At 46.5% G+C, this 12,526-nt stretch overlaps 1 pseudogene across 1 annotated transcript; it reads left to right on the forward strand.

The window, feature by feature from the left end:
* The first annotated feature begins 3,609 nt into the window (after positions 1-3,609).
* Positions 3,610-6,745, forward strand: LOC308424319 (sororin-like; annotated as a pseudogene). Its single transcript has 2 exons — positions 3,610-3,690; positions 5,969-6,745. The product of its transcript is annotated as a sororin-like (transcript).
* The last annotated feature ends 5,781 nt before the right edge of the window (positions 6,746-12,526 follow it).

A 12,526-nucleotide genomic window follows, 5' to 3' on the forward strand; every position in this document is an offset into this window, starting at 1 on the left:
TTCCAGTTCTCTCTGTCTGTCTGTCTCTTTCTCTCTGTCTGTCTCTCTATCTGTCTCTCTGTCTCTCTCTGTCTCTGTCTCTCTCTCTCTCTCTCTCTCTCTCTCTCTCAGTTCATGCATGTTCCTGGCCAGTCTCTTTCTCTTCCTTTTTGTCCTTCTCTGTCCCCTGTCCCACCCTTCTCTGCCCTCCTGGCTCTGCTCCTGTCTGTCTGCCCATCTACATATCTACTCTCCTGCCTCTACCCCTTCTCCAAGCCCTCACTTCTCTCCCTTCTGCAGTAAACTCCCTTTATACCATATCTGTTGCATGGTGTAATTACTCAGGGGCATAACTTGGCACGGGCCCACCGGGTACCCCCTCACTGCATTCTGTTTCATAATAACCATGACCCCTGCGGCTCTTATAAGGAAAGCATTTCATTGGGGCTGGTTTACAGGTTCAGAGGTTCAGTCCACTATCTTCACGGCAGGAGGCATGGCTACGTGCAGGCAGCCGTGGTGCTGGGAAAGAAGCTGAAAGTTCTACATCTTGCTCCACAGGCAGCAGAGAGGGATTGTGAGCCACACTGGGCTTGAACATAGGAGACTTCAAAGCCCACCCCAACAACAACACACTTCTCCAGCAAGACCACACCCACCTACTCTACTAAGGCCAAACCTCTTAATAACACCACTCCTTATGGGCCTATTGAGGCCAGTTACATTTAAACTACCACAAAGACCAAATGTCCAAAACAATGGGGCAAGCCACCTTGGCCATACTACATGACTTAGTCACTTTCAACAAGAAAAGGCTACTAGAAAGAAATAATCAATGTGCCCACTGTAGAGGGAAGGGGCAAAAGATGCTGTGATGGAGGCCCATCTCAGAGGCAGGGAGCCCCCTCCTGCAAATCTAAACAGGCCCTGGCTATGGAAAGCTAGCAGGGCAGAGGCTCCTTTGAATTGGGCCCCTGGGAACCTATGGTAACTGTTAATGTCAGGGACCAACATATAGACTTCCAGATTGACACTGGGGCCACTTAGACCTGCACGAGCTCCTGGGCTCTCTCACAAGATACAAGGGACAACAGGAGGCGTAAAACACTACAAATATACCACTGATCAAACTGCTGACTTGGGTCAAGGGACTGTTATTTACTTCTTTAATGCCAACCCTAAATGTCCCTTCTCATTATTGGGGTGAGTTCTTCTAAGCATACAGTTTCTTTCTCAGGGGACACCCTCAAGTTACAGTTAGGAGAGCCTGCAAAAGTCTTGACTCTAACCTGCCCACTAAGTAAAGAGTATCTGCTCCCCCAAAGTCACCCACATCCTCCAGAAGGGAAATGGGAAACTTTGTTGACCCAAGAAGTTCCCACAATCCTCCCACCTTGGCAAAACATGTGTCACCTGTCATTGCACAGGTGACATATGGGGCATGCCCATCTTAGTCGAGCAGTACCTAAGGACACATGTATTAACCGGCTGCAAAGGTGCGGCCTGCATAGTCCATTGTCAACCGCTGTGCCAGCAGCAGCGCTAGAGTAGCAGGATGTGTAAATACTTGGTGCTTCCTCGCCTGCCCGAAAAGGAAAGGCAAGTTGCCACAGGGGAGGTCAAGAAGCCTTGAGTCCGGCCAAAGGCAGCAGCACTCCGAACATAGTCTGCATGCTGATTGGCTCAGAGTGAGCTGTGGGAGCTCTTCTATTATGCTACGAGAAAGGGGCGTGGCATTTGAGGAATACAGAGCTGGCTGCGGGAGCTGGGGCTGGACAAGAGAGGCAGAGAAAAACATAGGCAGGACAGAAAAAGAACAGGGAGGTGAAGCAGAGGGGGGCGGTTACATGGTGGGAACCCAGTGACAGGAAAGTCAACAAATGGATGGAGACCATCCACCCAACCGCTCTGAACCCATACACTCTGCTCAGTCTATTACGGCCAGAGCATAAGGTTTATGGATCTTTAGGTTTATTGATCTTTGATGAATCCTTCTCCATCCCCCTGTCAAAGTTAAGTCAAGCCAGTTTCACGTTTGAATGGGCTGACCCTGAATTAGGAACATCAGCACAACTAACGTGGACCAGACTGCCTCAAGGATTCAAGAAGTCTACCATCTTAAGGAAGCACTCAGTTAGGATGTAAGCCTCTTCCACAGTAAGTACCATGAGGTAACCTTGCTCCGATCTGTGGACAATATACCGTTAGCAGTAAAAGATAGGGAAGACTATTTGAGAGCCACCCTGGCCTTTTGGAGACTTTGGACCAATTAGGCTACAGGATCCCCCCTCCCCAAAAAAAGCAAAAATGTGCTAATTTCAGGCTACCTGCTTGGGCTATGAATTAAAAAAAGGAAAAAAGATGGCTGACCCAAGCCTGCATAGCAGTGATAATGTAAAACCCAGATTCAACCACTAAAAAACAAATCAGGGAATTTGTGGGAACTGTTGGATATTAACCACCTCTGCAGACCTCGGTTTGCTGAGATTGCCAAACCCTTGTACTTTGCAACAGCCAGGGGTAACACCCTTTTAAACCAGACGGAGCAACATGTCTTTAAGACTTTAAGAACTAGATGGCTCAGCAGTTAAGAGCACTGACTGCTCTTTCAGAGGTCCTGAGTTCAATTTCCAGCAACCTCATGGTGGCTCACAACCATCTGTAATGGGATCTGATGCCCTCTTCTGGTGTGTCTGAAGACAGTGGTGTACTCATATAAATAAAATAAATCTTTAAAAAGAAAGATAACTTAAAAGAGGTGCTCTCGCCTTGAGTCTCCCTGATGTCTCTAAGCCCCTTCACCTCTACAGCCATAAAAGAAAGGGGCATTGTCATAGGGGATCCTGACACAGACTCTGCATCCTTGGAAGAAACCAGTCTCCTATATCTCAAAGAGACCAGACCCTGTGGCCCTGTTTGAGAGCCATGGAAGCACTGCAGTCCTGGTAAAGGGACTGACAGCCTCATATCGGGATCAGCCCTGACTATCTGACTATAATAGCTCCACAGGCTGAAGAAGCCTGGCTGAAAGACAGCTGTCAACCAGTGGATGTCGAAGTGCTGCTGACTCAGTATCAGGCCCCCCTCCTACATAAGGACAGACTGACCATTGGTAAATCCTTGGCCCACCTGCCAGGCAAGGACTCAGACCATGGCTGCCTGGAAATGCTGGACATCATTCAAGGTACACAACCTGACCTGCATCCATCTCACCGCCAGACATGCAGATCTCTTTACAGATGGCAGGAGCTTCATCTGGAAAGGGATCAGGCAAGCAGGGTCCAAGTATCTGGGGTGCTGGTGGTCATAGGTCAAAGGAAAGTCATCTGAGCACAAGCCCTGCCTAGAGGCACATTTGCCCAAAGAGCAAAAAATAATTGCTCTCACAGAAGCCTTAAGATGGCTAGGGTGAAGCAATAACTCCACAGACAAGGTTGCCAAGAGGGGAACTTGGGGAATGCAGTCCCCATAACATCCTACAGCTATCTGCAGTTCCTGAGCACCACTCAGCTTCAGTAAAGATGTCCCTAAGTATGGTCTAGGAGAAGTCAAGCCATATTCTGATTTGGGGGTCCAAGGTAAACTATATGAATGGTAACTCTTTCCAGACCGAAAAAATTACTTCAAAGCATGTCAGACCATTGCCTGACCTGCACTCGGGTAAACACGAAAGAGGATAATGTTTCCCGCAGGACAACGGAGTCAGGTATGGTACTGGTGAATTTGGGAATTAGATTTCACAGAAGTCAAGCATCTGCTGGTCTTGTTGATACCATCACTAGCTGTCACGGACAGAATTGGCCCAGGTAGTAGTAGCCAAGAAATTTGGTAATAGAGATTATCCCCATGTTTGGCCTCCCTCTGTCTTTGGGGTCTGACAATGGCCTGACCTTCATAGCCAGGTTGTCTCAACTACTCTCTTAATGTAGATCAGACACTTTGTTACATATGAAATAGTCTATGGAAAACCAATCCCCAGGGTCCCTTGGGTGCATGCTAGACTGTAATCAGATTGTCCCATTCTAATCTCTGAGTCCTTGTAAAGACTGCAAGTAACTTTAGATAAAGATTCCCCTAGGCAGTCAGCCTATTCAGTACCAGCTCCTCTGTACCCCCATTTGTTCCAGCCCAAAGATGCTGTGTTGATCCCACTTCAAATTTGATGGGCTTGGGGCTTGAGCGATGGTTAAGAGCACTGACTGCTCTTCCAGAGGTCCTGAGTTCAATTCCTAGCAACCACATGGTGGCTCACAACCATCTGTAATGGGATCGGATACCCTCTTCTGGTGTGTCTGAAGAGAGCCACACTATACTCATATATAAACAATCTAAACCAAAACAAAAACAAAAAAAAAAAAGCTGATGGGCTTGAACCAGGTAGAAAGGACCTTACATTATAATTCTCCTGACTCCTGCTGTTGTCAAAGTCGCCAGTATTCCTGCCTGGATTCATCACTATCACCTTAAGGATCCCACTGGAGGACCAAAAAGACCAGAAGTAAAATGTGGGGGGAAAAAGGGGGTGGGCTGTGACTGAGCATGGGCCCTTAAAAGTTAAGATTTCTAGGATTTAAGATAGTTTACTATGATTGCTCTCTGATTAACTATTATCCTCCAATTTGCCTTAAGATCTGATCCTGACTGTTTTTTTTATAAACGATTACTTATTATATATGAGTACACTGTAGCTGTCTTCAGACACACCAGAAGAGGGCATCAGATCTCATTACAGATGGTTGTGAGCCACCATGTGGTTGCTGGGATTTGAACTCAGAACCTCTGGAAGAGCAGTCAGTGCTCTTCACCACTGAGCCCCCTGACTATCTTTTAACTGGGGGAGTAGAAGGCACACCTGCCATAAGAAATACCTTAATATTACTTTTAGTAAGGCCAGAGACTGTTCCCACCAACCAGGTCCCATTATTTGACTGAAGGAAAACAAATTATTTCTACCCAAATGAACAGGACAATTGAGATGGATTAATTTGACTGACCAGTCCCAAAGTAACAATTTGAACTTCAGCAAAACGAAATATTTTTAAACAAATTTTAGTAATGGAAGTTACTAATGTATTAAAATGGTAAAGGGAAAACAGGACTTCTTGGGTGTTTCCACTGAAATTAACATAATTTAAAATGCCATTCTGTAGCTAATAGATTCGATAACAATCTTTGACTCCACCTAGCATCAAGCAGCAAACAGACACCTTTCTTTTGTGTCAGAATTCTTCAGTTCCTAGGCTGGGGGTGGGGGAGAATTTATAAGGAACAGGGACCACATATAAGCATGATACCAACTTAACAGGGGACTCAATGGAACATGCTGTCATAAACATATTACAGCTGTAGCTGATATTCTGGTAAGTAATGCCCTTTTCCTTCATTGCCCATGTTTTGCTTGTATTGAAGTTCCTCCTCACTGCACACTACTTCCAATCCTACACTCTTCAAGGGAAAACTCTTACCCCTGGGGTGCTTTAGGAAACAGACAAGTTCTTGTAAGGAATGGAGACTTAGTAACAATGCATAACAATGTATCTCCTTAACAACAATGTGACTCCTGTTTGGTTTCATATTCCCACTCGCCCCTGGCCTATGAAACCCATTTCTGTGGGAATAACACTCATCCTGGCCTCCCCAGGGTATAGGGGCATGCGTGGAATAGGGTGCAACACACCTATTTTATTTATTAAGCACTAGAGTATCTTAATAGTATTTCAAAGTCTCTCCCTGAACACCATGATGACTCCCTACATCTCCTAGACCCTGCCACAGTAGCATTCACAGCTGCCTTTGTATTGCCTGTACCTGGATTCCTTGTGGGGTTGCAAAAAGAGATTTCTAATATAGCCTGTTTAATAGCTAAAGCTGCTAACACGATGTCAAAGATATTTTAATCCAGAAATGGGAGAATCAAGAGTGACGGTCTTAGGCGGGTAATTTGAACGGCTGAAGACACAAACTTCCCGTTTGGCGCGAGCCAGAGTAGGCGACCGCGGAGGAAACTGAGCCGGACCACAGGGAGCGGCGAACACGATCCGGGAGGGGCCGCCCAGCGGTCTGGGCCCAGGACTTTACTTACTAAACCTCCAAAGTCGTCCAAGCGGAAATCTGGCTCAGATATTCCAAACACGCTCCCTGAAATCTGGCCGAAGACAACTGCAGCCGCCCCAGTCAGAAAGGCCATCGTCTTGAAGAAGATCGTACCTCATGCCGTAGAGGTCCCGGATGTCCACATACCACTTTGAAGGAGTCTAAGGATCTCTTTTTATCTTGGAAAAAAGAAAACAACCCTCCGCTCAAGGAACCCACTAAAGAGGACCTCTTCAAGACTTGTAGTGTCCCTGGCACTCCCTCCAGCACCCCTGTGCTGTATACTCAGAAGGTTGAGTCTTGTTCTGGAGAAGAGGAGCTGGACACCAGAGATTTGGAAATGTCTCAGAAAGTCAGGCGGTCATATAGTCGGCTACAGACCCTCGGTCATGCCTCAACCTCCACCCCTGGCCGCCGATCCTTTGGCTTTGAGGGACCTGAAGACCCGCCTGGAGTCTTACCTGTTGTGGGTTCAAAGTTAATTAAGACCCCAAAGGGTTCTTTGAAGCACTTGGTTCCAGATATAACACTCCCTGAAATCTCTCCCCCAGTTGTGAAAGAGAAACGAAAGAAGAAGGTCCCTGTGATCCCGAAATCAGAGCTGGATAAGTGGGCTATGGCCATGAAGGCTGAATTTGAAGCTGTTGAGCAGTTTGATCTTCTGATTGAATGAGATGAACTGGGATGCCAATCACTGAGTAGGGTGAACTGGCTGGCTCTTCATGTACATACTGTGCCCTTTGAGTAGAACAGAATATATGGAGTCCTCTTTACTAGCCTTATTTCCCAGAAAGGTGTTCCTGGCCTCTTATATTGTGTCTAGTTACCCTGGACTTTCTACCTCTGCCGTGTTGGGGATGAGAAGCCGCTTTAGCTCTGAGGCCAGAACTGTCCGAAACTGGTTTAGCCATGGGCTGTCTCTGCTGTTGCGTCGAGCCACCAACCAGTAAAGAGGGTTTGTGTTCTGCTTTGTTTCTGTAGAGTTGAGAGGACTTAGAGGCGCGCGGGGGGGGGGGGGGGGCAGTTAAATGCATGAGGGAGGGTCTGGACACTGAGACCATGCAGCTGTGTTTAAAGAAGCAGATGTGGGTGAGGAAAGAGGTCAAAGCAGAGACTGTAAACCTTATGTTGGTCACACCTCTCACGTGCTAAACAGCTGGAGCCCTGATGGCAGCTTCTGCTGTGAGCTTAACTATTGTTCTCACCTGAGACCATTCCCAGGGGGTTGTTGGGAACAAAAGTGGATGTATCAAGGTTTCTGCGGTTCCTTCCTGCCTACCACCTCCTCTCAATTATGGTAAAAGCTATGGTTTAAAGGCCATTGGACTTCCGACATTTGCAAGTTGATGGGAATGAAAACCCACGGGAGAGCCTGGTATACAGGATGGTCTCAGTGGGACACTCCTGCAGGGACTTGTCTTTACCTGTTCTGTGGACTTCGGCTGGATCATGCTGAATTGCTACCTTCACTACAGACCTGTCTGCCTTTGAGGAACGGATGTGCAGCCTAAGGGAAAGGTGGCTTGATTTCAAATAAACTTTTTAGAAGTTAAAAAAAAAAAAAAAGAGTGACGGTCTTAGAGCTGGAGAGATGGCTCAGTGGTTAGAGCACTGTCTGCTCTTCCAGAGGTCCTGAGTTCAATTCCCAGCAACCACATGGTGGCTCACAACCATCTGTAATGGGATCCAATGCCCTCTTCTGGTGTGTCTGAAGACACCATAGTGTACTCATATATGTTAAGTAAATAAATATTAAAAGAAAAAAAAAGAGTGACGGTCTTACAAAATAAAGCCACTGTAGACTTTCTATTGCTCACATAACCTTGGATGTCAACAGTTCCCTGTGATGTGTTGTTTGAATGTATCAGATTTCTCCCACATCATTGATAACCAAATCAATGACTTACATAGGAAATAAAATTTCTCAGGCACAAGACAAATGGCAGTTCTGGGTGGGATGGCTTTCTCCCTTCATACTCTGAGGTTTTCAAAGTATCACTAGCCTTATCATCCACCAGATATTCAATACCAGAATTCTCTTCTCTTGACCTCTAGCCCAGGCAGTGCTTGCTCCCTTGTCAAAGATTTGAAAGGGTTCCACAGGCCAAGGGAGAGATGTGAAACAGGAGCCCCATTGTTGTTAAGGAGACCCTTTGTTATCCATTGTTACTAAGTACCCATTCCTTACAAGAACAAGTCTCTTCCTAAACCTAATATCCTGCAAATGTGTTTTTCAACCTGCACTGAACTTGTGACCCCATGATGTATGATTGCCCTTTGCCTTACAAAATATGCTCTCAAGATACCTCGATCTACACTTGTGACCATCTTCTCCATAATGTGTGACTCCCCCTCCACGTGGCATACATACTTTTATTCTTACTGTTTTTTGTGTTTTTCTTTAATATTTATTCATTTACTTCATATATGTGGTTACACTATAGCAGTCTTCAGACACACCAGAAGAGGACATCAGATCTCATTACAGATGGTTGTGAGCCACCATGTGGATGCTGGAATTTTAACTCAGGACCTCTGAAGAGCAGTCAGTGCTCTTAACCGCTGGTCTATCTCTCCAGCCCATTGTGTTTTTTTCTAACAGCCGATTATTGTGCTCCCATAATCACACTTACAGCTGTTCTCTATTAACTTTAACCATTTCCTATAAAAGGGATCTCAAATAGCCAGTAAGGGACTGCAGTCTAAAAAAAAAAAAAAAAAAAAAAAAAAAAATCCAGACTTAGGGTGAGACAGATCAGGCCAGTCTCAGGTGCATCTCTGAAATAAAGCTTACTCTAATCGGACAGGTCTTTCACCAAGAGCATTCAAGTTTAACATTTCTGGGGAATGAAGGAGCTGAAGGGGGTTGTGGCCTCATGGGAAGGACAACATTGTCAACCAACCAAACCCTCCACAGCTCCCATGGACTAGAACACCAACCATTGAGTACTCATTGAGAGGCCCATGGCTCCAGTTTCATTAGCAGCGGAGAATAGCAGTGTCTGGCATCAATGTGAGAAGAGACCTTTGGTCCAGTGAGGGCACGTTTTTCCAATGTAGGGGAAGCCAAGGCACTGAGGTGGAGAGGGTGATTAGGAGCTAGCGCACCTTCATGAAGACAAGTAGAGGGGGAGGGGGATGGGAGGGGCATGGGAGCGGGGTGGGTGAAGGGGATAACATTTCAAATGTAAATACAGAGAGTATCTAATAAAAAATTTTAAAGAAAACACAACATTTCTGGTGCCCACTGCCCTGCCCTGTAATGCAGAGGATACTGTGGCCAGGGGACAGAAGAACAGTATAGGAGAGTCGGAGAAAGAGGGAGGGACTGGGAGAAGTGAAGCCCCTGATGCGTGGAGCTGGGCAGGGCTCTAAGGAAAGAGGTCCAGATTAGAAAGGGGAGGGGCTGGGGAAGGGAAGAGGAATAGGGTCAGGGTCAGGCTCTTGGGAGAGCCAGGTTATGTCTGACTTTTCAGGTTAAGTTCCTGCAGGCTGCTTCTCCGGCAGCTGGTCGGGCAACTCCCACCTGAGGCCTGGCCATAAAGGGATCATGGAAGAAAAAAGGAGTCAGCAAAGGTCATCAAGAGACCGTTCCACACTGACAACCAGAGTTCAATTCCCAGAGCCCGCATGTCCTATTTACAAACATCCTGATCAGCAGCGTGGAGAGGAAGCCCCCCCCCTTCTCTCCTTACAAGCCCCAGGTCACACTCGATCACTAAGGGAAGTCAGGGTCGGAATCTAGAGGCAGGAACTGGAGCAGAGGTCATGAAGACTGGTTTGTTCCCTATGACTCACTCAGCCTGCGTTGTTCTTCTTCATTTTAATATTTATTTATTCACTTTATGTATGTGAATACACTGTATCTGTCTTCAGACACACCAGAAGAGGGCATTGCATCCCATTATAGATGGTTGTGAGCCACCATGTGGTTGCTGGGAATTGAACTCAGGACCTCTGGAAGATCAGTCAGTGCTCTAACCACTGAGCCATCTCTCCAGCCCTCAACCTGCATTCTTATAAAACCCAGGACCACCTGCCGAGGGGTGGTACCACTAAGAGTAAGCTGGATGCTCCTTAGACTTGTCTACAGGTCAATCTGATGGAGACCTTTTCTCATTTGAGGTTCTCTCTTTCTATATGGCTCCGGCTTGTGTCAAATTGACCCAAACCTAACACCATGTAAAAGTAAAAAGTGAGAATCAGCTCCACAAAGGTGTCCTCTGATCTTTACATGTGTGCCATGGTACAAGTGCCCACCCCCCCCCACATACACAAACCCTAGTAATAGATAATTAACTAGAAAAAGAATAAGAAAATGCCAACACTCAGGAAGCAGAGGCAGGCAGGCCCCTGTGAATTCCAGGCCAGACAGGTGAGACCTTGTTTCACACACCTACAAACACACACACACACACACACACAGAGAGAGAGAGAGAGAGAGAGAGAGAGAGAGAGAGAGAGAGAGAGAGATGCAAGTATGGAGAATCAGCTCACTTTATTTGAAAATAGAAGTTGGATATTAGTCCAGGATAGGATCTGAGGTGGACCAAAACCCAAATGTGTGAGGCAGGTTCCATTGGGCTATGTCTGCCTTTATCACACCCCAAATAGGACACCACCAATCACAAATATCACCTCACCCCACCCCCCACACGCTCTTTCATCTCTGGATAAGTATGCTGTGGATTTTTACATTAGATGTCTGGTTTTGTTGGGAGGTGGGTAGGGCAGTGTTAAGGAACAGAAGGAAAAAAAATCTCGTTTCTCCTTAAGGGTGGCAGGGTGGCAGATCTCGGAATCTGTTAACTCCACCTCTGCCCCTCTAGTGTGCAGAGGCCCAGAGAGAGCCAGACACTGAACATAGAGGACAAGTGTCAAAGCCATGCAAGTTCCCTGTCTCCATCTTGGGATGAGTCTCAAGTGAATGTCACCTGCATAGACACCTATACAGAGATTCTATCTCTGTGACTAAGTTGTTCATCTAAAGGCCACCACTGACCTCTCTTGTCTCCTAGGTTGTCCTGCATTCTTGGGTCCCAGTGAGTGACAAAAGAGGACAGCACCATGTAAGGAACGAAGGAGAGGAGAACCTTTCGAAAATTTCCTTCTCAAACCTGAGAACACAGTTCCAAGAAAAAGTCCTTGTGGATAACCCAGCCAAGGCATGAAGATTCAGAGGTGGCAGGGCATGGTGACACATGCCAGTGACCCCAGAATTTGGGAAAAAGAGGCAGGAGGATTTTGAGTTCTGGCCAGCCTGGGCTACCACAGAGACCTCATCAAAAACCAGAAGGGGTGAGGGATGAGAGAGAGACAAGGGTTGATACCGGAAAACCTAAACACAGGGTGGTAAGAACATTTGCTACTCATGAGTGCTGGAAGCTTCCAGGACCAAGTCGTGCTAGGCCTCTAGCTCTCCCAAGTAAGCTTTATCTTCTGTAATTATTGTCTGTCTGTGGGCTCAGTCTGGAGCACAGGCAGGCTGGCCTCAAACTCATGGTAATTCTTCTGCTCCAGTAAATGCTAGGACTACAGGCATGAATCCCTACATCTAGCTTTTCCTTTTCTGTCTCTGTCTCTGTCTGTCTGCCTGTCTCTGTCTTGTGTCTCTCATTCTCTCTCTGGGTTCTCGAGACAGTATCACACCATGGAGTGCAGGGTATTCTTGAATAAGACATCTTTCTGCCTCAACTTTCTGCTTGAGCCACTCCATCCATGCAGCCTCTAAAGTCTAAAGGCAATGGGCTGAGACTCTTTCCCAAGATATGTAACAAAGACCTGACATGTCATCAAAGTATCACAGACCAGTAGGCCTTCAAGGCAGAAAGAGACAGATGTGAGACAGGCCTGTCAACATCACGCTAGGGTTTTAGGTGGTTCATGTGATAGTGATGTTAAAAGGCACAGACCCTGGCATGGGAAACACCACTGAGGTCTCTTTGGGTAATTAGTGTCCTCTCTTGAGAGGCATCAGATGGATTCTTACTGGGATAACCAAAGGAAGCATCCTCTCCCCTGAACCTCATAGTACTGCCTGTCTTTTAGGGAGTTCAGGAGCAGTTATGAAGCTGGTACAAGTGAGAGGTGTTTGTTGGTTGTGCATCATGGCTCCTCCTGTATTGATGCTAGGACTAGATCCTGCACAGGGCCTCTTCGGGCTGCCTGTGGACCATACATAGCCCAAAACAAAGATCATAAACTTCACTTAAATTTTTTTTTTTTTTGAAAACAGGGTTTCTCTATGAAGTCCTGGCTGTCTTGGAACTCACTCTGTAAAACAGGCTGGCCTCGGACTCAGAGATCTGTCTGCCTCTGCCTCCCCGGTGCTGGGATTAATGGCGTATACTACCACCACCCCGGCCTTTTATTTATTTATTTATTTATTTATTTATTTTGTAATTGGATTGAGCAGCTCTCCAGTATGAACTTTATAGATGTCCGTATCATAATG

The sequence above is a fragment of the Micromys minutus genome, assembly GCF_963924665.1.
Source record: "Micromys minutus genome assembly, chromosome: 9".
NCBI classification, from domain to species: domain Eukaryota; kingdom Metazoa; phylum Chordata; class Mammalia; order Rodentia; family Muridae; genus Micromys; species Micromys minutus.